At 43.4% G+C, this 25,981-nt stretch overlaps 1 protein-coding gene across 1 annotated transcript in view; it reads left to right on the top strand.

Moving 5' to 3' along the window:
* SMPX (small muscle protein X-linked) overlaps positions 1-19,548 on the top strand; it is an 83,019-nt gene extending 63,471 nt beyond the window's left edge. The window contains exon 5 of the mRNA XM_037821447.1: positions 19,129-19,548. The gene's annotated coding sequence lies outside the window, so the exon portion shown is untranslated. The remainder of the gene's footprint in view (positions 1-19,128) is intronic.
* Positions 19,549-25,981: the final 6,433 nt, after the last annotated feature.

Genomic DNA, 25,981 nt, shown 5'->3' with positions numbered 1-25,981 from the left:
TTGCCATTCCTTATTTTAGTGTCTGATTCTCCTTCTAGATGTGAAGTTCCTCTATGGGGGCAGTGTAAGCGCTCACAGCCTTACTGAGGGATTCCTGAAGAGGGCAGCATCCCACTCAGAAGATAGAAGGGCACTCCACCGAGGGGGTGGAAAGGGGAAGCTCATATAGGACTAAGGCGGAAGCCGGAAGCAAGCGAGGAAATGTTCTGATTGGCTGACGTGAAGTTTCCATTTTACATAGGGGGATCTTACAAAGTGGGGAGCAGACATATATTGATTAGCATGGTGTGCTTGTCCAGTCTGATAAGCTATCTCTCCTCCACCCAAACTGATCAGTAGGTGTTGGTTATCTGCAGTTCTGTAGTATGGGTTCCATTTTTCTCAGAAAGCCCCTACAGGTCAATTGTTTTTGTCTTCTGGAAAAGCTCTTCTCTGAACGGGGCCCCTCCCTGCACTGTCCAATGCACGTGGTCAGTTTATTTTACTTAACACCGCCATGACATCTAATGTAACCCAAATAAACCCGGGCCTTCAGGTTCCCACCTTCAGGGCCATTTAGGCACAGAGCTGCGTTAAAAACGTAACATAAATCAAACTCCAAAAATGTCCTCAAAAAAGAAAGGTAAAGCTTCACTTAAAGATTTACGTTGCACAACACACAGTGAAACTAACAATCCTCTTGACTCATCATCAGCCCAAGATTCCTTTATCCTAGAGGCTACTTACCCCAAATCTCTTCTTTCTTTCCAAAAAAATCCGGTTTTCCACTGATCCCCCAGCCCTTCTTTGCTTCTCTACTCCTCTCTCCTGGCCCCTTTTGTTATGTATATTAAATTAGACTCAGCGCACTTCTTTCAGTTCTGCTCTCCACTCATTTAGACCTCCTCTGCCCATCAGCACCACAACAGGCTGGAAGCCAAGAAGACAGAGACTGAATCTCTCTTGGAGGGCAAAGGAGGGAGGAGGGGGGATGTGTTTATTTATAAGCTTGTTTTTTGGTGGCGGTAGAGGTCCTGTTTTTGTCTCCGAATCAGAGTAATGGCTCACATTTGTTGAGCATTTACTATGTGGGAGCTACTCGGCTAAATGCTTTAAAATGGTATCCTTGCAATAATCTGATGAGCTTGATACTGTGATTTTCCTACGTGTCAGAGGAACATGGGGAGCTCAAGCCATTTAGTGACTGGCCCCAGGTGACACAGGGAGGGAGCAGGACTGCTGGGGATTTGAAGGCAGAGTCTGCCCTAAAGTGTCTCCACAGTTGGTGCGCAGCAAACAGTAGTTGAACGTATGACATTGTCCCACCTGGGAACCAGCTTGGAGGCTGGCACGGCAAAGGGTGTTAAAGCAATTTCTCTGATGAATGGATTGCAAGCACATGTCAGAGTTTTATTTCAAAGTTGCTTAAAGAGGCTTCAAAAAGCCGGTTCACAAACTTGGAACAGGAGAAAAATGTGGTTAGATAACAATTGTTAACAAGGGGTCATTAAACTCTGTTACGAGGCTAATTTAGCAGGGCAGGTAAATCGAATTTCCCAGAAGGGGCTCTTAAATCTCATTAAAGTTGATCAGAAAATCACTCATATGTTTTATCAGAAATGCTTCCCAGAAGGGACAGCTGATCACACCAGAACACAAAATTCTGTCCCAGCTCAGGTTTGGGGTCATTTCCTTTCAGGGAAACAGTTCCCTCTAGACCAGGGTTTCTCATCTTCGGCACTTTTGATACTTGGGGCCAGATAATTCTCTGCTCTGTGTGTGTGTATGTGTGTGTGGAGCATCCTGTGCATTGCAGGATGTTTAGCAGGACCCCCGGCCTCCACCCACCAGGTGCCATTAGCACACTCCTCCTGGTTGTAACAACCAAAAATGTCTCCAGACATCGCCAAATGTTTCCTGGGGGACAAAATCCAGCCCCTTCCCCATTGAGGACCACTGATCTAGACCCTTGATTCTGAAGGTGGGCTCCATGGGGAGATGTGGGAAATGCAGAATCTTAGACCCCACCCCAGTTCTACTGAGACAGAATCTGTAGTTTAACCAGATCCCAGTGAGTCGTATGGACATTAAAGTCTGAGAAACACTTCTAGGCCACTGGTTCTCAACCTTGTCAGAGCACCTGACCCCACCCACAGGGATTCTGATTTAATTGATCTGGGGCAGCCTGGGCTTTGGGAGTTTTAAAAACTCCCCAGGTGATTCTAATGTGTAGCCAATGTCAGCACCTGTTCTGGGTAGCTTAAAAAAAAAAAAATCCCACAAACCAGAGTGATTCACGGTAGCCTATAAACAAGATGCCAGATCTCCGAAGTGGATGCTTCTTTCCCTTTCATGATCTCTTTGACTGCTTTTCACTTTCAAGATTATAATATTAAAGTTCTTTGATGATGGCTTCAAAAGGTAGAATTTGGCTATAACTAGCTCTTTATATTTAAAGTGGTTGGAATGATTTGGGGGGAGAAAATATGAAGGCATTGATTTAAGCTTCCCCGGATAGCTTTTTAAAGAAGCAAGAGCTATCAAAACCATGCCTCAAAATCTTGCTAATCTTTCAAGTTTTCTCTACTTGAAAAGAATAACAACCATTAAATAGTGAACTCTATCAAGGAAATTGTTCTGTAAGAAATGCATAATTATATAAAGAGCCCATACAAATCAGGAAGCAAAACACTAACACGTTAATAGATGAATAAAGAAAATGAACTCACAATTCACCCAAGTGGATGTATAATTAGTAGAGAAGCAGGAGAAAATGTGCAGTCTTACCAGTAATGAAAGGGATGCTAAATGAAACAAAGATGAGTGGGAAAGTGATCATGAAACAGACACTTGATCACTTTTTCAACAGATATGGAGTGAGGAGGGCGTGAGGGCTGAGATAGTCTCAGCCCTCAGGATTTACATACCGCCCACCCATTTATGCCAGGAGGGAAGTCCATCCTAAAGAAAATGCTAATGTGGAAAAAGTGTCATTCACTTCTAGTGGCAAAAGGTTTAGGAACCTAAGTGCCCAATAATAGGATTATGATCAAGTAAACTATGGTGCATCGACCTGAAGAAATGCTGTGGACACTGTGTGATATAATGAATGATAAATGAAAAAAAGAATACAAACAGTAGAAAACTGGAAAGATGGTTTAGTGATTGAATAAATTCTGAAAATGCCACCTGGTATCATCCCCACACCCACTCCATAAACTATACATCTAAAAGTAAGAAAATGGCTTATCTTTGCTTAACCCAGGGGTTTTTAATTTATCTGACCATGGAAGGTTTCTTTTCTTTTTCCTTCCCTCCCCTCTCCTCCCTTACTTTCAAGAGTAAAACTTGTTTCATCATCTCTTAGAACTAGTATTTCTCACACAAAAAGAAAAAACAAACCAATCCACAAAACAAAACATCTTGAGGATTTGCTAGTTTTTACAATAGTATTTAAGAGCGATGAAAGTCATACATGGGTGGACACACCTAAAAGATCAAGCTGTTCATTTTTTTGTGCATTTTACTCTAGCAAAATATATTTTTTTAAAACCTGCTAAATTTGAGAAGGCAAGAAATATTTTTAAATGAATTTTGGTGTTCATTAGAACAAGTACACAAACATTTATTACATCAAATCTTTCGATACACTACAGATATATTTCTATGGATCCGTTGTTCACTTCATTCAAGGTATCTCTAATGTATGGTCAGTGTATACAGATTACTTGTGCCCATTTTAAATGAGTTTTGAAAAAGAGTTTTATGTAGGGGAAAGAGCTCCAGACAGGCTTTTAATCCTGCATCTGCTATTGCCTAGCTGTGTGACCTTGGAGAAATGACTCAACCTTTCTGGATTTTAATTTCCTAATTTCTAAAATGAGTAGTACTAAATTCTAGGTCCATTCATCTTTGAAAATAGTTTTACTATTTTAAAAGATTATAAAGCTTTATAATTCTATCTTTGCCTTATGGTACACCAGTAGCCACATTTTGAATTTGAATACTGAGTCTTTGGACCACTCACTGTGCAAACACAGATGCTCAGCTTTAAGGTGATCTCTGTCGACAATGTGATTTTCAAGAATGCATTACTGACAAAGGCAGGGAGGCCTATATTTGCTTCATATGTTCCATTAACTACATGCCAAGAAATTGGTTTTCCGTTTGGGTGTTCCAGAACTCTTAGGTGCCACAGACCGTTGCCAGGTGGTTCTAGGAGGAGGGTGCATATTTCTGATGTAAACACCATTGTCTCTAGGCCTTGGGATGCTAAGGCCTAAATGACATAGAAAGATTTTGCCATCTTTGAAAAATCTGAGAAGCTCTTTGGTTAAGATAGCAGCCTACTCTGCTTGTTTATCACCTTCCCTGCCTCTGGGTGTTCTGAAGCTGTACTTTGGGAGGAATATCTTGGGTCAGTGTTTCTCTAATGAAGCCCGTGGCCCAGGAAAAAAAGGGGGGAGGCATATGTTCTTTGGATTCAGGGAAATGTACTACAAAAACCAGGGCGCACAGTGGGGTCTGGTTTTGGAGTATGCCCTTTCCTCCACCAAAATCTCACCAAACAAATTAAATGATGCCTCTCAGCTGCCAGCCCCTAACTCTGGCTTGATAGCCAATACAACCAATTCTTAATACCGTAGGGTATAAAAATTCCTTTTGAATTTATTTCCATGAGATTTGACCTGGATATGCTATTTGCCTTTTCCTGAAGGTCATTTAAATTCTCCACATCTTGCACATAACAACCTTCATCTGGAGTCCATGGGCCGATTTTTTTTTTTTTTTTTTTTGAGTAAGCAGGTAGAAAGTTTATCAGATATACATGTGAGAGAACATGCGGGCACTCTCGCAAGAAAAGAAAGGTCAGAGGCGAGAAGCCCTGGCAATGTGGGGCCATTTGCTTTTATAGATTAGCTTTACTTCTTCCCTCCCCTTTCCTTGTTCGGGGCTCTTTCTCCCACCCTCCCTTCTTTCCAGGGTGTTGCCTGGTGGTAGATAGTGCATTTGGGTGGGGCAGCTGCCACCAGGTGTTTCTATAAGTGGGTAGCCCCCAGGTGGGATGTCTTGATTAACCATCCTTGCTCAGGTGCTCCTTCATGAGCTCTTTTTTCCCTTCTCTCCCTGTTCTAGCCTGCCTCAACTTCCCCCTCAGAGAGTTCTTGCCCCTTAATCTTAAGGGTTGCTGAGGGACGAGGGTCTGTCTTCTGTAGCTTCCTCTTGCTTGTCAGGGTATGTAGGCCCTGCCTGACAGGGCATAGAACTTTCTGGCCATCTTATTTGAAAGGGGCGGAGTCTGGAGGGGCAGTCAGAACAGCTGAAAATCCTCACATCAGTATTGGTTTGGTGTGACAGGCTTTTAGTCTGGAAGGAATAAACTTGGTGAAAAGTTTTAAAAATGCAAGGGCTGATCAATAGCAAGAGGAGGATAGAAGTGAGTGGCCCTAGGAGAGGCATTAGCCAAGAGAGACTGGGGAAGAGGGAAGGAACCTCCTTTAGGTTCAAGAGTGAATCCTAGCTGGGCAGCTCGTTCCTGCTCAACTGGGAAATAAAGGGTGCATGTGGCAAGTTAGGGGGTGTAGGAATGAAGTTAGAAGGGGCTTGATAGAGCAGGCTGTGGCTTTGGCTGCTGTGTCGACCCGGTTATTTCCTTGAGAGATGTTAGTATTATTTTTTGATGATTAGGGCAATGAATTACAGATATTTTTGTCGACAAGAGCACAGCATTTAAGAGGTTGAGTATCTCTTGGTGGTGTTTAATTGGGAGAAAGCCTCGCTCTTTCTGCACAGCTGTGTGAGCTTGCAGGCCTAGGAAGGCGTAGCCTTCTCCCTTTCCCTAGTTCTAGAGCTCAGATGAGGGCCATTAGTTTTGCTTTTTGAGCTAAAGTCCCTGGGGGGCAGGACTCTGGCTTCATTCTTGTTTGGCTGACTTGCATACTTTACTTTCTTTGGTTTTTGGTTAATGAAGCTACTTTTAGAAATAAAAATATTTGATAAACTATAGAAGTTTTGTCCTGTTTTACCTTTATTCATGTACTAGAGTTATGTTAATTAACAGGTAGAATATAATTTGTATACTTGCCTTGTTTTTTTAAGTCCTTTTTGTTGAAGATGAAGTTTTGACTTATAGTTGACTGACCACTAAAATAAGTTTTAAGCATTATTTGCCCTTTTGGACAGTCAGGGTTTACTTGGGTATATTTCTTCATAGCCTTCCCAGCCTTCCCTCAAATAAGGCAGGTTTTTATTTATTTATTTTTTTTAATTTTCCTGAGTTATACTCTGTAACATATTATAATTTACAGATTTGATGGTCCAGGTTTTCATTCCTTCTATTAGACAAATTATCATGTGATCCCTGGATTTAGATCTGCCCGACCCCTCTGATAGTTGTAGTTTGGATCAACATTTGGAATTGCTACTGCCCTCACTGCATATTGGGCAGCTTGCTAGCCTGCAAGTTGGTCTGCGTGGCCCTGTGCTTTAGCCTAAATTCGACGTTTTTCCTTGGGAGAGCAACAAGAGGAAAGAATGATTTACACCACCCCCCCCCCACCCCCCAGTGAATTCAAAGGCTAATATTAGGTTTTTAAATTTTTCCATAAATTTTAAGGGATTCTCCAAGAACCTCCCTGTTTCTTACATTATGCTAAGTCAGTCATTGAAAAGGGGACTTGGACCCTTATAGTTCCCATATCCCCATTGGCCACTTCTTGGAGAGGGTATATTTTATCCCCTTTTAAATCCTTGTCTTTTATTTCGGGGTGGTGGTGGTGGTAAGAGACTCCACGGTGACTATGTCCTGCCGGACTTGTATAAAGAGGGGCACAGTGGGCTTGGAAACTTTTTTTCCTTTAAAGGAGAAGGGTCTATGGGAGCCTCAGGTCCGGTAAGCTCAGGGGCCGAATTTTATTTTAAAAACGCCCTGCTCTTTGTACCCTCTTCCTCTTCCCTGTTTTTAGTAGCTCTTGGTAGGGACATTGCAGTTTTTACTTTTGCCACCAAAAAGGCTCAGTGATACGCAGAAACCAATTTTTGTGGATGCTTCACAGTTTAAGACAAAAACTTGTCTAATTTTTTACGTAGATTTCTGTTTCTTTTACTTCCTGAGCGGCAGTTTGGGATAAAAGAAAGCGTTCTGGGTTTGGAGTCACCTGGGCGCAATCCCAGGCCGTGCCCGCCCTTTCTCCTGCATAAGCTGGGGCTAACACACGTCCTGCCTCCGTCCCCCGCGTGGCTGTGATGATCGCCTGGGCCAGAGTGTGTGTAAGTGCTTTCTTTGTCAACGATGGAGGACTACACAAATGCCAGGCTTCCCCCCCCCCGCGATTTCCCAGGGCCCTGGCTGCAGGGCGGGCCGGGGCGCTGCAGCCGCAGCCGGAGGCGGGGCCTTGCCCTCCGCCCCGCCCCCGGACGTCTGCTTAAAGGGCCAGCTGCAACCGCGCGTTGAATAGATTAAAATGAGTGGGGCTTCTGGGGCCGTGGCGACGGTGACTAAGGCAGCTATAAATGGGCCACGGCAGGGCGTAAACATCATCTGCTCCTTCGCCTGCCGCACTGAGGGCCACCCCGAGGAGGTCTCTGGAGGATCCTCCGTGCGCCCGCCCAAGCGGGCCTTTCCCAAGTGCAACTCTAGGTACGCTTGAATTGGGTGCCAAAGGTGTGTGGGCCGGCAAAGTGCCGCCCAGTCCCCAAAGTTCCCATCGGAGCCCCCACAGGAGATCGGGACGCGGGGGACTTGGCCTGGCGGCAAAGCAGCGTGGCCCGAGATGCCGCCCGACTTGCATTCCAGCAACCCGAAAAACAAGTGTGCTTTACCGCGTCGGCAATTTTAGCTCTGGCTCCCTTCCCATTGTTTCCCATTTCTAAATTAGAGCCTAGACCCAGAGCGGTGAGCCCAGGTCTCTGCATTCCTGAATTCTCATATTCCAGTGTCCTACAGGCTCTGAACAGCCCTGGATGGAGACGCCTGGTGCCCTGGGGGTGCTGCCCTCTGAGAAGGACCATATCTGACCTTAACCACCAGCAGAGTCCAGTTCCCCGTTGCGAGGCCCTCTCGGATGCTACCTGGGAGAGGGGGCTGGGGTGGAGCAGGGTTGTCTCAGGACAACTGCGGTGGGTCCTCTGTTCTGTCTGCTGCCAGCGGCCAGGCGCCTTCTACAAGAAAGAATCAGGTTCACTTTGTAGATTAAATGAGGTGTGAAGTCAGTGGTGGGCTGCCTGGCTCGTGGGAGGTGCTGGGAACGGGTGCCATCACCATCAGCTGTTTTCCCACCCCCGTATGAGCAAAGCCCAGGCTGGTGGCCCTGCCCCAGCATCCCCCTCTTCAAGCAGAGTTTTCTGGGCTCTCCTTGGCTCCCAGGCACATGGAGGAAAGAAGAAGAGCACAGGCTCCCTAGGGCTTGTGTTGCATAAGGAAGGAATTCTTTGCATTTATTTTCCTAAATATCTTGGTCCTCCCACAGTGGCCACGATGGGCCTGGCAAACTGGATCAAGAGTTTCCTCTGTTTGCAAAACTGTCTCAAAGTCAGAGAGGTCTCCAAGTTGCAAGGGGCATCTTCTGGACTTTAAACAGTCACTGAAAGGGCACTGCACATACCCACTCATCCCATGTTTCTCAGTAGAGCCACGATTTCACCCACCCGGGACAGGTATATGGTGGACAAAGTCCATAACAAACTTGTCACGTAAATGGTCCCCACTTCCAGGTTGCAGATGGTGTTTCGCAGTCTGGATACTTCTTGGCAAGCAATCTCATCTCACAGAACATGCTTCAGTGATAATTTGCTGTGGATCATCACCCCTTCATGCTGCTCAGAGAAGCCCAAGGAATGTCTCGGTTTCAAGGGCAGCTTGTCACAGGCCTCTCAGCACAAGAGAGTGGCCATATGTGACCCAGCCCGGTGATCACAACAAGAAAATGGCTGGAGCACACCTTGGCCCTGAGTGGCTGACCCCTGGGGCAGAACTGACAGCACGTGGGGATGGAGCAGATCAGATCAACACATGTGCTTTACTGTGTTGCCCCACAGTGGGCCTGCTGCCAACAAGGCAGAAACTTATTTTTGGACTAGATGATTATTGCTGCACTACCTTTAATTCCAAAATTAGAGTGCAAAAATGTAGGCAAACTTGAAAAATGCAGCAGAAGCACTTCCACACACTGGTATCCATAATCTAGTTTGTGCAGAAGTGTTTCCACTAGATTCATAGAGTACTCTTTGGGAGAAAGAAGTGATGACTGGTCATTGGTTGCCCTTCGGACCTTCTGCACTTCTTCAATGGGCCTCCAATCTTGGTTGATTGTTATAAGCCTGGAACTCCTGTTCTTTTCCTGTTCTCACATCTCCCTTGGTCTTGTCCGTCCATCGATCCCTGGGCCCCTGCTATGTGCCAAGTGCTGTGATAGGCAATGGGGATGTAAAAATGAATAGGACATGTTCATACCCTTAAGAAGGTTCCAGCCCAGGGGCAGGGCAGCTGTAGTGGGAGAGCTATGACAGGAGAGAGGTGATGCATATGAACAATAACGACAGTACAGCATGTCAAGTAGAGAGTCTTGGGGCCCAGATTCCAGTCAAAGGTAATAAGTAACGAGGGAGAGGCCTAAAGGAACCTGTCATGTTATGGAAGCAGAAAGTGGCCCAGTAAATTCAAAGTGCAGGGCACGTGAGGGAGAGTGGTTAGAGATGGGCCTGGCATGGTAGGCTGGCTGGGATGAGGTTGTGAAGTTACTAGTCAACAAAATACATTTCACCTGGAAATCCTGGGCTTGGAAAGAGCTGACATATTCTTTCCTCTTGGTGATTGGCATGGACCCAAAATCGATAATTTCTAAAACAAAAAATAAGTGCTAGAGAAACCCGAGGACCTATGCTAACTGCTCTTGATGGTTTTCAGTTTTGCCATCATTAATGCCTCTCTGCCTTGCCCTCTGGTTCGAGAACCATCCACACCTTCCCTGGTAGTGGAATGGAAAGTGCCCCCAAGTCAGGATACTTGAGTTCAAATCCCAGCCTTTCCATTTACCAGCTATGAGACTTTGAGCTAGTCACTTTGCTTTTTTTTTTTTTTTTTCCTTTAAACGGCCTGGTGTTCCCAGGCGATTTTATTTTATTTTTTTTTGTACTTTCGATTGTTTACAGTACCATTACATAGTTGTACATTCATCACCTAAATCAATCCCTGACACCTTCATTAGCACACACACAAAAATAACAAGAATAATAATTAGAGTGAAAAAGAGCAATTGAAGTAAAAAAGAACACTGGGTACCTTTGTCTGTTTGTTTCCTTCCCCTATTTTTCTACTCATCCATCCATAAACTAGACAAAGTGGAGTTTGGTCCTTTTGGCTTTCCCAATCCCATTGTCACCCCTCATAAGCTACATTTTTATACAACTGTCTTCGAGATTCATGGGTTCTGGGTTGTAGTTTGATAGTTTCAGGTATCCACCACCAGCTACCCCAATTCTTTAGAACCAAAAAAGGGTTGTCTAAAGTGTGCGTAAGAGTGCCCACCAGAGTGATCTCTCGGCTCGTTTTGGAAACTCTCTGCCACTGAAGCTTATTTCATTTCCTTTCACATCCCCCTTTTGGTCAAGAAGATGTTCTCCAACCCACGATGCCGGGTCTACATTCCTCCCCGGGAGTCATATTCCACGTTGCCAGGGAGATTCACTTCCCTGGGTGTCTGATCCCACGTAGGGGGGAGGGCAGTGATTTCACCTTTCAAGTTGGCTTAGCCAGAGAGAGAGGGCCACATCTGAGCAACAAAGAGGCATTCAGGAGGAGACTCTTAGGCACAAATACAGGGAGGCCTAGCCTCTCCTTTGCAGCAACCATCTTCCCAAGGGTAAAACTTATGGTAGAGGGCTCAACCCATCAAACCACCAGTCGCCTATGTCTGTGGTCATGTTAGCAACCATGGAGGTGGGGTAGGCGAATACACCTGCATTCTCCACAGGCTCCTCAAGGGGGCACTACATCTTTTTTTTTTTTTCCTTGTTTGTCTTTTTTCTTTTTTTTTTTTTTTAACTTTCCCTTCTTTTTTAAATCAACTGTATGAAAAAAAAAGTTAAAAAGAAAACAAACATACAATAAAAGAACATTTCAAAGAGACCATAACAAGGGAGTAAGAAAAAGACAACTAACCTAAGATAACTGCTTAACTTCCAACATGTTCCTACTTTACCCCAAGAAAGTTACATAATATAGCAACATTTCAGTGAACTTGTTCCTACTACATCCATCAGAAATTAACAGACCATAGTCATTTCTGGGCATCCCCAGAACGTTAAATAGCTTATCTGTTCTTCTTGGATTATTGTTCCCCCTTCCTTAATTGCTCTCTACTGCTAGTTCCCCTACATTCTACATTATAAACCATTTGTTTTACATTTTTCAAAGTTCACATTAGTGGTAGCATATAATATTTCTCTTTTTGTGCCTGGCTTATTTCGCTCAGCATTATGTCTTCAAGGTTCATCCATGTTGTCATATGTTTCACCAGATCGTTCCTTCTTACTGCCGCGTAGTATTCCATCGTGTGTATATACCACATTTTATTTATCCACTCATCTGTTGAAGGACATTTGGGTTGTTTCCATCTCTTGGCAATTGTGAATAATGCTGCTATGAACATTGGCGTGCAGATATCTGTTCGTGTCACTGCTTTCCGATCTTCCGGGTATATACCGAGAAGTGCAATCGCTGGATCGAATGGTAGCTCTATATCTAGTTTTCTAAGGAACTGCCAGACTGACTTCCAGAGTGGCTGAACCATTATACAGTCCCACCAACAATGAATAAGAGTTCCAATTTCTCCACATCCCCTCCAGCATTTGTAGTTTCCTGTTTGTTTAATGGCAGCCATTCTAACCGGTGTTAGATGGTATCTCATTGTGGTTTTAATTTGCATCTCTCTAATAGCTAGTGAAGCTGAACATTTTTTCATGTGTTTCTTGGCCATTTGTATTTCCTCTTCAGAGAACTGTCTTTTCATATCTTTTGCCCATTTTATAATTGGGCTGTCTGTACTATTGTCATTGAGTTGTAGGATTTCTTTGTATATGCAAGATATCAGTCTTTTGTCAGATACATGGTTTCCAAAAACTTTTTCCCATTGAGTTGGCTGCCTCTTTACCTTTCTGAGAAATTCCTTTGAGGTGCAGAAACTTCTAAGCTTGAGGAGTTCCCATTTATCTATTTTCTCTTTTGTTGCTTGTGCTTTGGGTGTAAAGTCTAGGAAGTGGCCTCCTAATACAAGGTCTTGAAGATGTTTTCCTACATTATCTTCTAGGAGTTTTATGGTACTTTCTTTTATATTGAGATCTTTGGTCCATTTTGAGTTAATTTTTGTGTAGGGTGTGAGGTAGGGGTCCTCTTTCATTCTTTTGGATATGGATATCCAACTCTCCCAGCCCCATTTGTTGAAAAGACCATTATGGCTCAGTTCGGTGACTTTGGGGGCCTTATCAAAGATCAGTCGGCCATAGATCTGAGGGTCTATCTCTGAATTCTCAATTCGATTCCATTGATCTATATGTCTATCTTTGTGCCAGTACCATGCTGTTTTGGCAACTGTGGCTTTATAATAAGCTTCAAAGTCAGGGAGTGTAAGTCCTCCCACTTCGTTTTTCTTTTTTAGAGTGTCTTTAGCAATTCGGGGCATCTTCCCTTTCCAAATAAATTTGATAACTAGCTTTTCCAAGTCTGCAAAGTAGGTTGTTGGAATTTTGATTGGGATTGCATTGAATCTGTAGATGAGTTTGGGTAGAATTGACATCTTAATGACATTTAGCCTTCCTATCCATGAACATGGAATATTTCTCCATCTTTTAAGGTCCCCTTCTATTTCTTTTAGTAGAGTTATGTAGTTTTCTTTGTATAGGTCTTTTACATCTTTGGTTAAGTTTATTCCTAGGTACTTGATTTTTTTAGTTGCTATTGAAAATGGTATCTTTTTCTTGAGTGTCTCTTCAGTTTGTTCATTTCTAGCATATAGAAACATTACTGACTTATGTGCATTAATCTTGTATCCCGCTACTTTGCTAAATTTGTTTATTAGCTCTAGTAGCTGTATCGTCGATTTCTCAGGGTTTTCTAGATATAAGATCATATCATCTGCAAACAATGACAGTTTTACTTCTTCTTTTCCAATTTGGATGCCTTTTATTTCTTTGTCTTGCCGGATTGCCCTGGCTAGCACTTCCAGCACAATGTTGAATAACAGTGGTGACAGCGGGCATCCTTGTCTTGTTCCTGATCTTAGAGGGAAGGCTTTCAGTCTCTCACCATTGAGTACTATGCTGGCTGTGGGTTTTTCATATATGCTCTTTATCATGTTGAGGAAGTTTCCTTCAATTCCTACCTTTTGAAGTGTTTTTATCAGAAAGGGATGTTGGATTTTGTCCAATGCTTTTTCAGCATCTATTGAGATGATCAATTGATTTTTCCCTTTCGAGTTTTTAATGTGTTGTAATACATTGATTGTTTTTCTGATGTTGAACCATCCTTGCATGCCTGGAATGAACCCCACTTGGTCATGGTGTATGATTTTTTTAATGTGTCTTTGGATTCGATTTGCAAGTATTTTGTTGAGGATTTTTGCATCTATATTCATTAGGGAGATTGGCCGGTAGTTTTCCTTTTTTGTAGCATCTTTGCCTGGTTTTGGTATTAGATTGATGTTAGCTTCATAAAATGAGTTAGGTAGTGTTCCATTTTTTTCAATGTTTTGAAAGAGTTTGAGTAAGATTGGTGTCAGTTCTTTCTGGAAAGTTTGGTAGAATTCCCCTGTGAAGCCATCTGGCCCTGGGCATTTATTTGTGGGAAGATTTTTGATGACTGATTGGATCTCTTTGCTTGTGATGGGTTGGTTGAGGTCTTCTATTTCTTCTCTGGTCAGTCTAGGTTGTTCATATGTTTCCAGGAAATTGTCCATTTCTTCTACATTATCCAGTTTGTTGCCATACAGTTGTTCATAATATCCTCTTATAATTTTTTTAATTTCTTCAGGATCTGCAGTTATGTCACCTTTTTCATTCATTATTTTGTTTATATGGGTCTTCTCTCTTTTTGATTTTGTCAGTCTAGCTAGGGGCTTGTCAATCTTGTTGATCTTCTCAAAGAACCAACTTTTGGTGATATTTATCCTCTCTATTGTTTTTTTGTTCTCTATGTCATTTATTTCTGCTTTAATCCTTGTTATTTCTTTTCTTGTACTTGGTTTAGGATTGGTTTGCTGTTCATTTTCTAGCTTCTTCAGTTGATCCATTAGTTCTTTGATTTTGGCTCTTTCTTCCTTTTTAATATATGCGTTTAGTGCTATAAATTTCCCCCTTAGCACTGCTTTTGCTGCATCCCATAGGTTTTGGTATGTTGTGTTCTCATTTTCATTCGTCTCTATATATTTAGCAATTTCTCTTGCTATTTCTTCTTTAACCCACTGATTGCTTAGGAGTGTGTTGTTTAACCTCCAGGTATTTGTGAATTTTCTAAGTCTCTGATGGTTATTGACTTCTAATTGTATTCCATTGTGGTCAGAGAATGTGCTTTGAATAATTTCAATCTTTTTAAATTTATTGAGGCTTGTTTTATGTCCCAGCATATGATCTATTCTGGAGAAAGTTCCGTGAGCACTAGAAAAGTATGTGTATCCTGGTGATTTGGGATGTAATGTCCTGTATATGTCTGTTAAATCTAATTCATTTATCAGATTGTTTAGGTTTTCAATTTCCTTATTGGTCTTCTGTCTGGTTGATCTATCTATAGGAGAGAGTGATGTGTTGAAGTCTCCCACAATTATTGTGGAAACATCAATTGCTTCCTTTAGTTTTGCCAGTGTTTCTCTCATGTATTTTGTGGCACCTTGATTGGGTGCATAGACATTTACGATTGTTATTTCTTCTTGCTGAATTGCCCCTTTTATTAGTATGTAGTGGCCTTCTTTGTCTCTCAAAACATCCCTGCATTTGAAGTCTATTTTATCTGAGATTAATATTGCTACACCTGCTTTCTTTTGGCTGTAGCTTGCATGAAATATTTTTTTCCATCCTTTCACTTTCAGTTTCTTTGTGTCCCTGTGTCTAAGATGAGTCTCTTGTATGCAACATATTGATGGTTCATTTTTTTTGATCCATTCTGCGAATCTATATCTTTTAATTGGGGAGTTTAATCCATTTACATTCAACGTTAAAACCGTGAAGGCATTTCTTGAATCGGCCATCTTATCCTTTGGATTATGTTTGCCATATTTTTCCCTCTCTCTATTAATATCCTTTATTGTACCCATACCGAATCTCTTTAGTACTGAACCTTTCTCCAAGTCTCTCTGTCCTGTCTTTGTTTCTCAGTCTGTAGGGCTCCCTTTAGTATCTCCAGTAGGGCAGGTCTCTTGTTAGCAAATTCTCTCAGCATTTCTTTGTCTGTGAAAAATTTAAGCTCTCCCTCAAATTTGAAGGAGAGCTTTGCTGGATAAAGTATTCTTGGCTGGAAATTCCTCTCACTCAGAATTTTAAATATATCGTGCCACTGCCTTCTGGCCTCCATGGTGGCTGCTGAGTAGTCACTACTTAGTCTTATGCTGTTTCCTTTGTATGTGGTGAATTGCTTTTCTCTTGCTGCTTTCAGAACTTGCTCCTTCTCTTCTATGTTTGACAGTGTGATCAGTATATGTCTCGGAGTGGGTTTTTTTGGATTTATTCTATTTGGAGTTCGCTGAGCATTTATGATTTGTGTATTTATGTTGTTTAGAAGATTTGGGAAGTTTTCCCCAACAATTTCTTTGAATACTCTTCCTAGACCTTTACCCTTTTCTTCCCCTTCTGGGACACCAATGAGTCTTATATTCGGACGTTTCATATTATCTATCATATCCCTGAGGTCCATTTCGAGTTTTTCAATTTTTTTCCCCATTCTTTGTTTTATGCTTTCATTTTCCATTCTGTCATCTTCCAGGTCACTGATTAGTTGTTCAACTTCCTCTAGTCTTGTACTATGAGTGTCCAGAATCTTTTTAATTTGGTCAACAGTTTCTTTAATTTCCATAAGATCATCCATTTTTTTATTTAGTCTTGCAATGTCTTCTTTATGCTCTTCTAGGGTATTCTTGATTTCCTTCATATCCCGTACTATGGTCTCATTGTTCATCTTTAGTTCTTTGAGTAGCTGCTCTAGGTGCTGTGTCTCTTCTGGTCTTTTGAGTTGGGTGCTTGGGCTTGGGTTATCCATATCGTCTGGTTTTTTCATATGCTTTATAATTTTCTGTTGTTTTTGGCCTCGTGGCATTTGCTGAACTTGATAGGGTTCTTTTAGGGTTTGTAGACCTATTGAAGTCCTTATCTCTAATTTATCAGATCTACAGCTTCGTGGAGTACACTTTCTCTAACTAACCAGCAGGTGGCGTCCACGAGCCACCTGTTCTCCACAAGCCAGTTCTCCCCTGCTTAGCCTTTTTGGTGAGTGGGGGAGTGAGTCTTGTGGGGCCCAATTGGTGTACCAAGCTTGCGTGTGTAGTTGGTGTTGCCTGCCCTGTATGTGGGGCGTGTTTCTGGGCAGTCGGGGAGGGGGGGTGGCCCTAACAATCAAATCTCCCTGATGATCCTAGAGTTTTAAAGCTGCTGCAATAGTCTAATCCTTCAGTTCAGTCCTGCCACAGTTTGTCTCTGCCACTGACCCACAAGTCTTTGGTATTGGCATATGACTCCTGAGACTTGCAAGTGGGCCCCTCTTCCAGGCCGTGCATCCTGGGTCCTCTGTTGAGGGATGACTGTGCTATGTCACAGGTGAGTGCCGTCCCCCCAGGGCAGTTCTGGGCTGCTGGGCTGTGTAGGGAGGCTCCCAGTCTGCTCAAATAATGGCTGAATGGGGCTTTGTTAATTCACACTGCTCCACCTTCCCAGCTCTGGGACATTCAGCTGAGGTTGCAGGGAAGGCTAATGTCCACGCCCAGTTTTGTGGTGTGTGCCTGTTATTTGAAGCACTTCCGTCACACTGGGTTGTCTGGGGCAGCTCTGGGCTATGGGGCTGGCGATGGGCAGGAGTGTTTCCTGTCCACCAGGATGGTGGCTGTGAGCGGACACCCCCCTTTTCTTGGGAAGTTGTGTTGTTTAGTGAATTTTCTCAGCCACTGGATTATTGCCTTTTGTCTCAGAGCTCTCTTAGTTCTGCTCTTGACTTGACGTGCCCAAATTGCAATTCTTTGAAGCTTTCTGTATTGGGTTTCTTAGAGTAATTGTTTTAGAAAAAGAAAAAAGGATTTAAAAAAAACAAACAAACAAACAAACAAAAAAAAAACGGCCCTCCTCAGAGATCTAATGGGTTATTGAAATGCTAATAGACAAAGCAACCAGGGCCATTAAGGAAAGGTCCACAGGGCAGAGAGATCAGCTTTGCTTGGGGATTTGCATATGCGCCTCAAGGCCTGAGCTCCGCCCTTCCCCTTTCTGTGTTCACCAGAACTCCAAAAATCCTCTGCTTTTATTTTGGAGTTTTTCGTGTTGTTTTTTTTCTATGTCTGTCTCCTCTCTGCTGGGCTGGCTGCTCTCAGAGTCTCTGGTGTCTGGTCTCAGTCTATCTATGGTTGGAGTTTGAATCAGTAGAATGAGTTTCCGATAAGAGCAGCCACTGCAGTTCTCCCTTCTCCTTCCCGGAGCTGACAGCCCCTCCTCCCCCGGGACTGAGCCTGGCAGGGAGGGGCGCGGGTCCCCTGGCCGCAAAAACTTACAGATTTCGCTGATCTCAGCAGTTCCACGTTTTCATGAGTGTTGTATGAAGTATGCCCAAAGACAGATTGCTCTGTGGTGTCCAGTCCACGCAGTTCCTGGCTTTTTACCTACTTTCCTGGAGGAGTAACTAAAACTTACAGCTCACCAGTCTGCCATCTTGCCCCCAGTCACTTTGCTTTTTGAACCTCTGTGTTCAACTCAAACCGGAGTCAAATACAACCTATATCATATCAGAGCTATAAATGTTAAGTGACATCATGGGCTTTGAAATTGCTAAAGCAATATACAAGACAGTAAAGCTTTCCAAAAGGTCTCGGGTGCAGAATTCTCCTCCGGGCTCATTGGCCAGAACTGGATCCCTTGGCTGCCCCTTGGGTGTAAGATTGAGTGGGAAAGAGACTGTTTGGTTTAGCAGCCTTTCTAGTAGAGCGAAGCAAGGGATGGATGTGGGGAGAGCCTGCCCATAGCGTCTGCCACAGCAGGGGAGGGCCCTTGTCTATGGAATTTTCTTTCTTCAGTCACTGATAATAAAGAATGTGAGCATTCCATTCTTAGAAAAGATTCACCCCATTCACATAAGCAAAACTCCCAAGGAATGACACCAAAGAATGATGGGAAACAAATGTGTATATAATGTTCAAGAATCCCTGCATTTCAAGAACCTTTAAAAGAAACAGCACCATATCAATTAGCTATCGCCGCATAACCAACTGCCCCAGACCCAATGGCTTAAAACAGGATCATTTATTATTATAGCTCATGTGTTTGTGGGTCAGCTGATCTCAGCTGGGCTCACTCTTGCCCCTGCAGTTTGGCTGGGGGCTCTGCCCTACACTGGGTTTGGTTGAGGCAGGTTAGCAGGTGACCCTGCCCTAGTGTTCCTCACCCTTCTTATGACAATGGCAGAGGTGCCAGAGAGTTTAAGCAAAAACATCTGATACCTCTTGAGGCTGAGATGCAGAACTGGCATGCCAGCCATTGGCTTCGTTCCATCGGCCCAAGCAAATCACATGGCCAAACTCAGGCCTGAGGAAGTATCATAGGTACAAGTCAACAATGGTAGGAAACTGCAAAGTTACATGGCGACAAGTGTGGCTATAGGAAGGAGTAAAGAATTGGAGCCATTCATGCAAATTCACCACAGACATCAAGGGTCTTGCAAGTCAGAGTCGTAAGATTAGCGTTACACTCGATCCTTCAGAAGAAAGCCTTCCTAATTTACTTTGGAATTACTTAAATCACTAGAGCCAAAGTTGATGGTCACAGCTTCTACTCATTGAGACTGAGAGACTGAAGTTTCCAAATAAAAATGGGGTCTTCAATTTTGACTTGTACCTATGATACCGATTTACAAGCTGGCCCTAAAAATATCTCATGAAAACCAAACTGACGGTTCCTTTGGTATTTCTTCTGCAGGTTTGGTGTGAAGACTTGAAGAGGTAAAGATGGATTCAAATGAACAGAGCTTTCTAAAAATTTTATATATTTGTATGAAGATTATGAACCTCCAGAATGCCTGAGACTCTAGAAGAAATGTCCTGTTTGTACATTTATATCTCTTCCTTCTATCTGGCTGCATTTCTTAATTTAACTTATCTTCATTTTTGGCACCTTGTAGAACAAGTGAGCCCTTGAAGTCACCATTTGGAGGGTGTGGTTTGGAGGAGGGATATACTGTTATGGTAAGAGATATAGAAATGTGCAGAACAGTGCTTTTGATCATAAGTTCTATAAGCTACTTTCCACAATATTTTGGTCAATATTTGGAATGCATTTTAGTTCTTCACCTTTTGAATTATGTCAACAACCTTTTTATGAGTTCAAATAAATATTTCAGTAAATGTAAAATGTGAATCTAAACTAAATTAATTTTCATATCTTCAGATAGTTACATATTGCCTAACAGAGAGAAAAATGAGATGCAAGAGAGAGCCCAATCCCACATTGTCTGAGTGGAGGCTTCTCATTCTGAATTATCAGGTACCATGGGTAAAAATAAGGTTGATCCTTGCATATGAAGTTAAATTTTGCCTGAGGAATTGGGTATTGTTGATATTCCTCCTACAAGAATGACCTTTATGGTGAGTACATTTTACTTCCAGAAAGCCTCACAAATTTCTCTTGCTCAGATAGACTAGAGGTCATTATAAGGCACACTAATTTAAAGATAGAAATCAGAACCAAAGAGTGAGGCAGATCATACCTTAGCTGTCTAAAGAAAGATGGAATGTACTTCCTCCTGCTAAGAAAGAGTCTCTATGTAAATTTAATCAATGTCCAACACTATCACAAACCAAAAATAATTACCCATGGCCCTCTAGGATCTTCTGAAATGTCTGGGCAACCTCAAAATACGGAGGTCTGGGGACATGGGTTATGGAGACCACACTGTTTTAAAGGCAAGTGTGCCACCTACCTGGTAGGCAGAGTCCCCAATGCCATTTCTTGAGCTAAATGACTTTTATTCTTGCTTCGTAGCCTGCCATTTAAAAAAATCTTGCTTCATAGCCTGTCACTTTAAAAATCATTAAAAAACATCCCAAGGATAAGTTACTCTCTTGCACTGCTGTGTCATAGAGCTTGGTTTCCAAAAGCAGGACTAGCATTGCACTCACACGTGACTGGCTGCAGAATCAGTGGTGCCTGATGATTTAGGCTGTTCTGATGGAGGAGTCATCTGGTCACAGATCCCAGGCACCTCGCTGGGCTGCAGGGTGTCCTGGTGATCTAAATCTGATATACACATATGTGGTAGGTAACAGCCACTGGAACAGAACATATCCACCTAATGTCATCAAAGCAAATTCGAAATAAAATGCCATTGTGTTGCCTCAGGCCACCCAACTACTTCCTAGTTGGGGTAGTTGGGTAGGGTTACAGAATTCACCTTGGCATTCATTTTGTTTAAATATGTTATCTATGTTCAGTTTCAAAATTCTAGTTCATCTTTTAATGCAGTCTGCCAAGTCAGATTTGCAGAATATGGTCTGAAATCATTAGACAAATTCTATGGATTTTTTTGAGAGTTGTAAATTTTATCTGTTTTATTTGGTTGAGAGCCAAGTTCACCATATATGGGATTTAGGAATTTCCATAGTTATTGAACGGCACATATAGTGTAATATAGGAAAAGACAAGAGTCTTTGCTTTCAGTGAAGCTCTGATTTAAAAATTCACACATTTTTTTTACACTAAATGGCTCTTTAAAAATCCAGACATCACATTGAAATGACATTGTTCATCTTATAGGCTTGTAAACAACCAATTATTATGCCGCTTTTCCACGGGGGAAAAACAAGGTACAAGTAGTTGAAGGTTCAGTAGGAGAGAGAAAAACTAGAAACACCACGGGTTTGAGTGAGCAAAGCATAAGGCAGGATACCCAGTTTTTAGTGGGTGTGCTGTAAATGGCACAGCTCTCAGACACTACAGGAAGGTGAGTAGCCTGGAGTATATATCTTTGAGTATAATCTGAGTGCATTCACTCAGCCACACTTCCTGGGTGCCTATGTGCCAGGCCCCATGCACCCACAGGCACACACACACTCACCCCTCTCGCTCCCCCGCACATATGGGATTTAACTAGATTGCGGTCGAGGCAGGAGGGAAAGGAGAAAGCCCCACGGGCTTTGTGACTGACACTTGAAAAGCTTCTTCCTTTGGAGCAGACGCATTGGGAACCCGCCAGGCTCTTCAGAATCATCTCAACCACTAATTTTTTATGATCTTTACATTTCAAGAGCACAAATTGGAAGGTAATGAGCTTTGCTTCCAAGATTGCTTACTGAGTAACTGAGTGATACAATAGAGTTTTAGAAGTTAGGCCCCCGGCACGGGCCTAACACGGGGGTGGGGATGGGGGTCGGGACAGGAGGGATCAGGGTGGAGGTTATTACCCAAATGAATCCCTCATTTTAAACTAGAGTACTTAGAGGATTTCCAAAAAGCCTCCCATTAAGATCTGGTCCATTCAAGAAATACTATGAATTTGAATTACCATCCAGTGAAATCCTCTCACTTGCATTCTTGGGCTGACCTCGAATTAGGGATCCCCACTCTGAGATGACATAGCACGTAGGGGGAATGAGAACAGGGCTGAAATGAATTCAAGGACTAGGGGTTGATCGATTAAAACCGGTTTCCTTTGAAGGTGTGTAACATTACAGCACTGCCTTGCGATCTAGCTTTAAATAGAAACTGCATTTAACTTGGTAACTGATGCTCCTTTGGGATTTTAACCTGAGGCTGAATATACGCAGTAAGGTGGCCCACAGCTAGTTCTTTGCCTCAGATACTATTAATGAAATCTCTGTGCTTCTCAAGAGAGGACATATTATCATAACACGTGGACGTCATCACATATTCAAGCCACGCAGAGCATCCACTAGGCGACAAAGCAAACTCCCAGCATGTAGTCAGGCCAAGAAAATTCTAAGAGCTCATATATGGATTTCATTTTTTCCTCTAAGCAAATGACCAAACCTGCTTAGATCCTGTACTGAAAGCAGCTCACACTGTCAAATACATAATATATATGCTGAATCTAAAAGAGGGATTCAGGCATAAAATAGGATTACAGCCTTAGCAACATTATCACCTAAAGGTGTTGTGCCGGTTTGAGTGTATTGTGTCCCCCAAATGCCATTATCTTTGTGGTCTTGTGTGGGGCAAACGTTTTTGGTGCTGGTTGGATTTGCTTGGAATGTGCCCCACCCAGCTGTGGGAGATGATTTTGGTGGGATACTCCCATGGAGGTGTGACCCCACCCATTCAGGGTGGGCCTTGATCAGTGGAGCCATATAAAACATGCTGACTCAAAGAGACTGGATGGAGTGCAGCTGTGAGTGATGTTTTGAAGAAGAGCAAGCTTGCTAGAGAGGAATGTCCTGGGAGAAAGCCATTTTGAAACCAGAACTTTGGAGCAGACGCCAGCCACGTGCCTTCCCAGCTAACAGAGGTTTTCCGGACACCATTTGCCATCCTCCAGTGAAGGTACCCGATTACTGATGTGTTACCTTGGACACTTTATGGCCTTAAGACTGTAACTGTGTAGCCAAATAAACCCCCTGTTTATAAAAGCCTATCCATCTCTGGTGTTTTGCACTCTGCAGCATTAGCAAACTAGAACAGGTGTTCTTCAGAAAAAGAAAAACAGCCTCAATTAAGCAACCATTTTCAGATTCTGGGATGCACTCAGCCTCATGTCCTTCAACCCTATGCTTGCTTATTAAAGGCAAAAAATAAAGTCCATAACGTTTGACTTCTGTGCAAAATAATTCTGTGACACCACTGAAGAGGAGAAACTGGCAGAATCAGCTAACAAGGCTCTTTTTTTATGACCAGCTCTTTACTTGGTTCAGGGAGGATGTATTCAAGATGCAGGTTCCAGAGGAAAAGGAGGCTTTCCCCTTTGCATCAGAGGCCTGCAAGGCCCTGCAAAAGAAAAGCAAGTCTGCACTCCAAAACCAAACTTTAAAATCTGATTGTGAGTTGGGAAGAGTGATGGATTGGGGAGGTGCAGGCAGGATTTTACCTTTTCTAACAAAATGGGGACCCACAGTGTAGGGGTGGCTTATGGTCTCTATACACACAGAAGGAAGTTTCTGGACTTCTCTGGAAACTATTCCTGCTCCTGAATATCATGTAAGCATCTATGACAACACAGGGTCCTGGAGGAATTTCTTTCCGGAAGCATTTTGGAACATGCCAACATTCAATCCACCCACCCACGCACACCACCTTGCTTTACGATTAATGGCAAGCTTCAGGCAAAACCAGCAGGGAAGGCTGTGCTGTCATAGCATTGTTTTGTTTTATACTGGGTCTTCTGGCTCTGCTCATAAACAGAAAGATTCTTGGGTGCAGGTGGTCCTCACCCTCCTCGCCCAGCCTGAGCTGAGTTGTCCTGCATTCAGTGGGAAGTGACAAACATCTGAGGAGGCCAAAGGACATATCTCAACTTCTAGGAAGCCATATGCCCATCTGGGCATGGAAGTTTCTGCTTAGAATTGGAAATGAGTCCTTTGCTTTGTGTTCCAAAATCATCTGGGTGGATCTGACTTTATTACCACTTCTTTAAGATGGCATGGTGTATTTACTTAAATTTGTAAACGAGGACACAAGAAATAACATAGCTGTCCCTAGTGATAAAATAATAACAGTAGTGCCTACAAGACTCCTTAAATCCTAACAAACAAAGAAACATACATTAAAATATCAAACTTCTTTTTTTCCAAGGCTTGAACTCATTGACAAGCACCTCAGTTGTGATGCCAATGGCCTGAGTGGGGCAGGGTGGGCGCTCCATTTTGCAACCATGCAGAACACACAGGGTGGGGAATTCAGAAGAAGGGATTGGCTGGGGAGGGGCATACCCTAATAAGAGAGCCACTAGGTTCCAACGTCTGTAGTTAGATCCCAATGCACTGCTGGGAACCCAACCCAAAGCCTCAACTCGCGGGCTCTACTTTGCTTATTGCTTGCTCATTTCCCTCAGCCTATTTTCTTTACCAGCATGGGGAAGGGAGCCACGTGTCTCCGTTGCTCTGGAGTCTTCACGGCTGCCTAATTGGATCCCTGGCTGCAGATGTACCAAAATAATTGTGGCATTAATTTCCTAGGAGAACATACTTCCACCAATATTTGCCGCCCCAGAGTCGTTCGTTCCATTTGGCCCTGGTTATAAACAGTAATGCCTATTGTGGCTAGGAAATAAACCGTGGGAATTGGCATGCGTTTCGACAAAAGGTCACCGAGAACAGCGATGGCAGTGGCCCGCTGTATCCCCGAGACCTTTCGTTTAGAGGCTGAACTGAGGCAACGGTCTTGAACAGATGCACCATTAGGCAAGCCCTACATCGGAAAGCTTTGTTGATTCAGACACTCAGTAATTAAGCTGTGGACCAGCGAGCACATTATCTGCAATCAAATATGTCCCCGATCAGCGGTTAGACCGGCAAACACGTGACCTCGTCGCCTCCGCAGAAGAATGGTTACATAACCGCCCCGGGTCCTTTGGACATCGTGGTTGTGTGCCAACTTTTGATCCCAGTAAATAAGCTGAAATCACTTGCTGTGGTTAAGACAATCCGATTTTAAGGACAACAGACCCTTCCGCAGGAGGTGCAACACATTCGACCTGGTTACTGACCTGGGAGCTCATAGACCCCAGACGCCAGGTGGGGGGCCCCGGGGAGGCCAGAGCTGCGAAGAATGAAATGGGTGACTTTGCACAATCGAGGCCTGTCAAAGTACGTCTTTTATAAACTTCAGGGCTTTCTTGTTGCATCAGAGGTGATAGAGAGGAAGAGGAGAGAGGCAGAGAGAGGGGAAGAGGGAGAAGAGGGAGGGAGCTGGAGGGAGAGCGCATTGCTGCTCAACTCCTGGCTGGGTCAGCAAAAAAGATCCAGTAGCTTCTTAGCCGTCTGGGTCTGGCCAAGCAGGGGAAGCCTATCTGCCCCACTCATCATCTATTTTCTCCCGAAGGGTAAGAAAGGATGCGTGAGAGCTTCCAAGTGCCTGTGGGGAAGCTGGATGAGGACTAGATGATCATCTGACTTGGGTCGACCAGAGACATCTAAATGTCACATAGTCCCGGCGCACATGTGATCTGGCCCTGGCCCGGGGTGACTCAGGCCCCAGCCCTCTCCTAATCCCTTATCTGCTCTCCTTTCTCTGCTGAGAGGAGCAGAGCGCAGCCTGCCCACCAGCCCGCCCTCCGCCCCGCAGTTGTTTATCGGCCATCACCAGGCCTGGGTTCTGCACGCGGCTAAGGGCTTGGCCTCTGAGCTCGGATAGATCTGCATTTGAATCCTGGCTGCAGTCACTACACATGGCTCAATATGTTTTTAAAAACTAAACCTCCAGTGAGATCCACAGTCAGCGAGCGCTGATCCAGGCACCACTGGATGGTAGAGTCCCTTTCACCCAAGACACCTTCAAGGTGGTCTGTTTGAGTTTTGATGTGTGTGTGTGAGGGCTGAATTGGAGGCTATAAGTGATGAGTATATTGAGAGCTCTACTGTAGGAAAAAAAAATAGCAATGATTGAAAATTAATCTCTATATCTAATGACTGAAGTCATGATTCAAATCACTTTGAATTAATTTAATTATTCCCCATAATTTAGATTCCTCTGTGTGAGTCAAGTTACGGCTTAGGTCAATGTCCAGGGTGGGAAGCACAGCAATGAGCATTTTTTTGTTTTTTTTTTTTTTTGCTTGCTTCAGTCTTAGTTTTGCTTTCCCCAGAGGCAGACCCTGAGACAAGCA

The sequence above is a fragment of the Choloepus didactylus genome, chromosome X (genome assembly GCF_015220235.1).
Source record: "Choloepus didactylus isolate mChoDid1 chromosome X, mChoDid1.pri, whole genome shotgun sequence".
Taxonomy (NCBI): domain Eukaryota; kingdom Metazoa; phylum Chordata; class Mammalia; order Pilosa; family Megalonychidae; genus Choloepus; species Choloepus didactylus.
The sequence above is the reverse complement of the archived record's forward strand: the minus strand, read 5'-3'. Positions and strand labels throughout refer to the sequence as shown.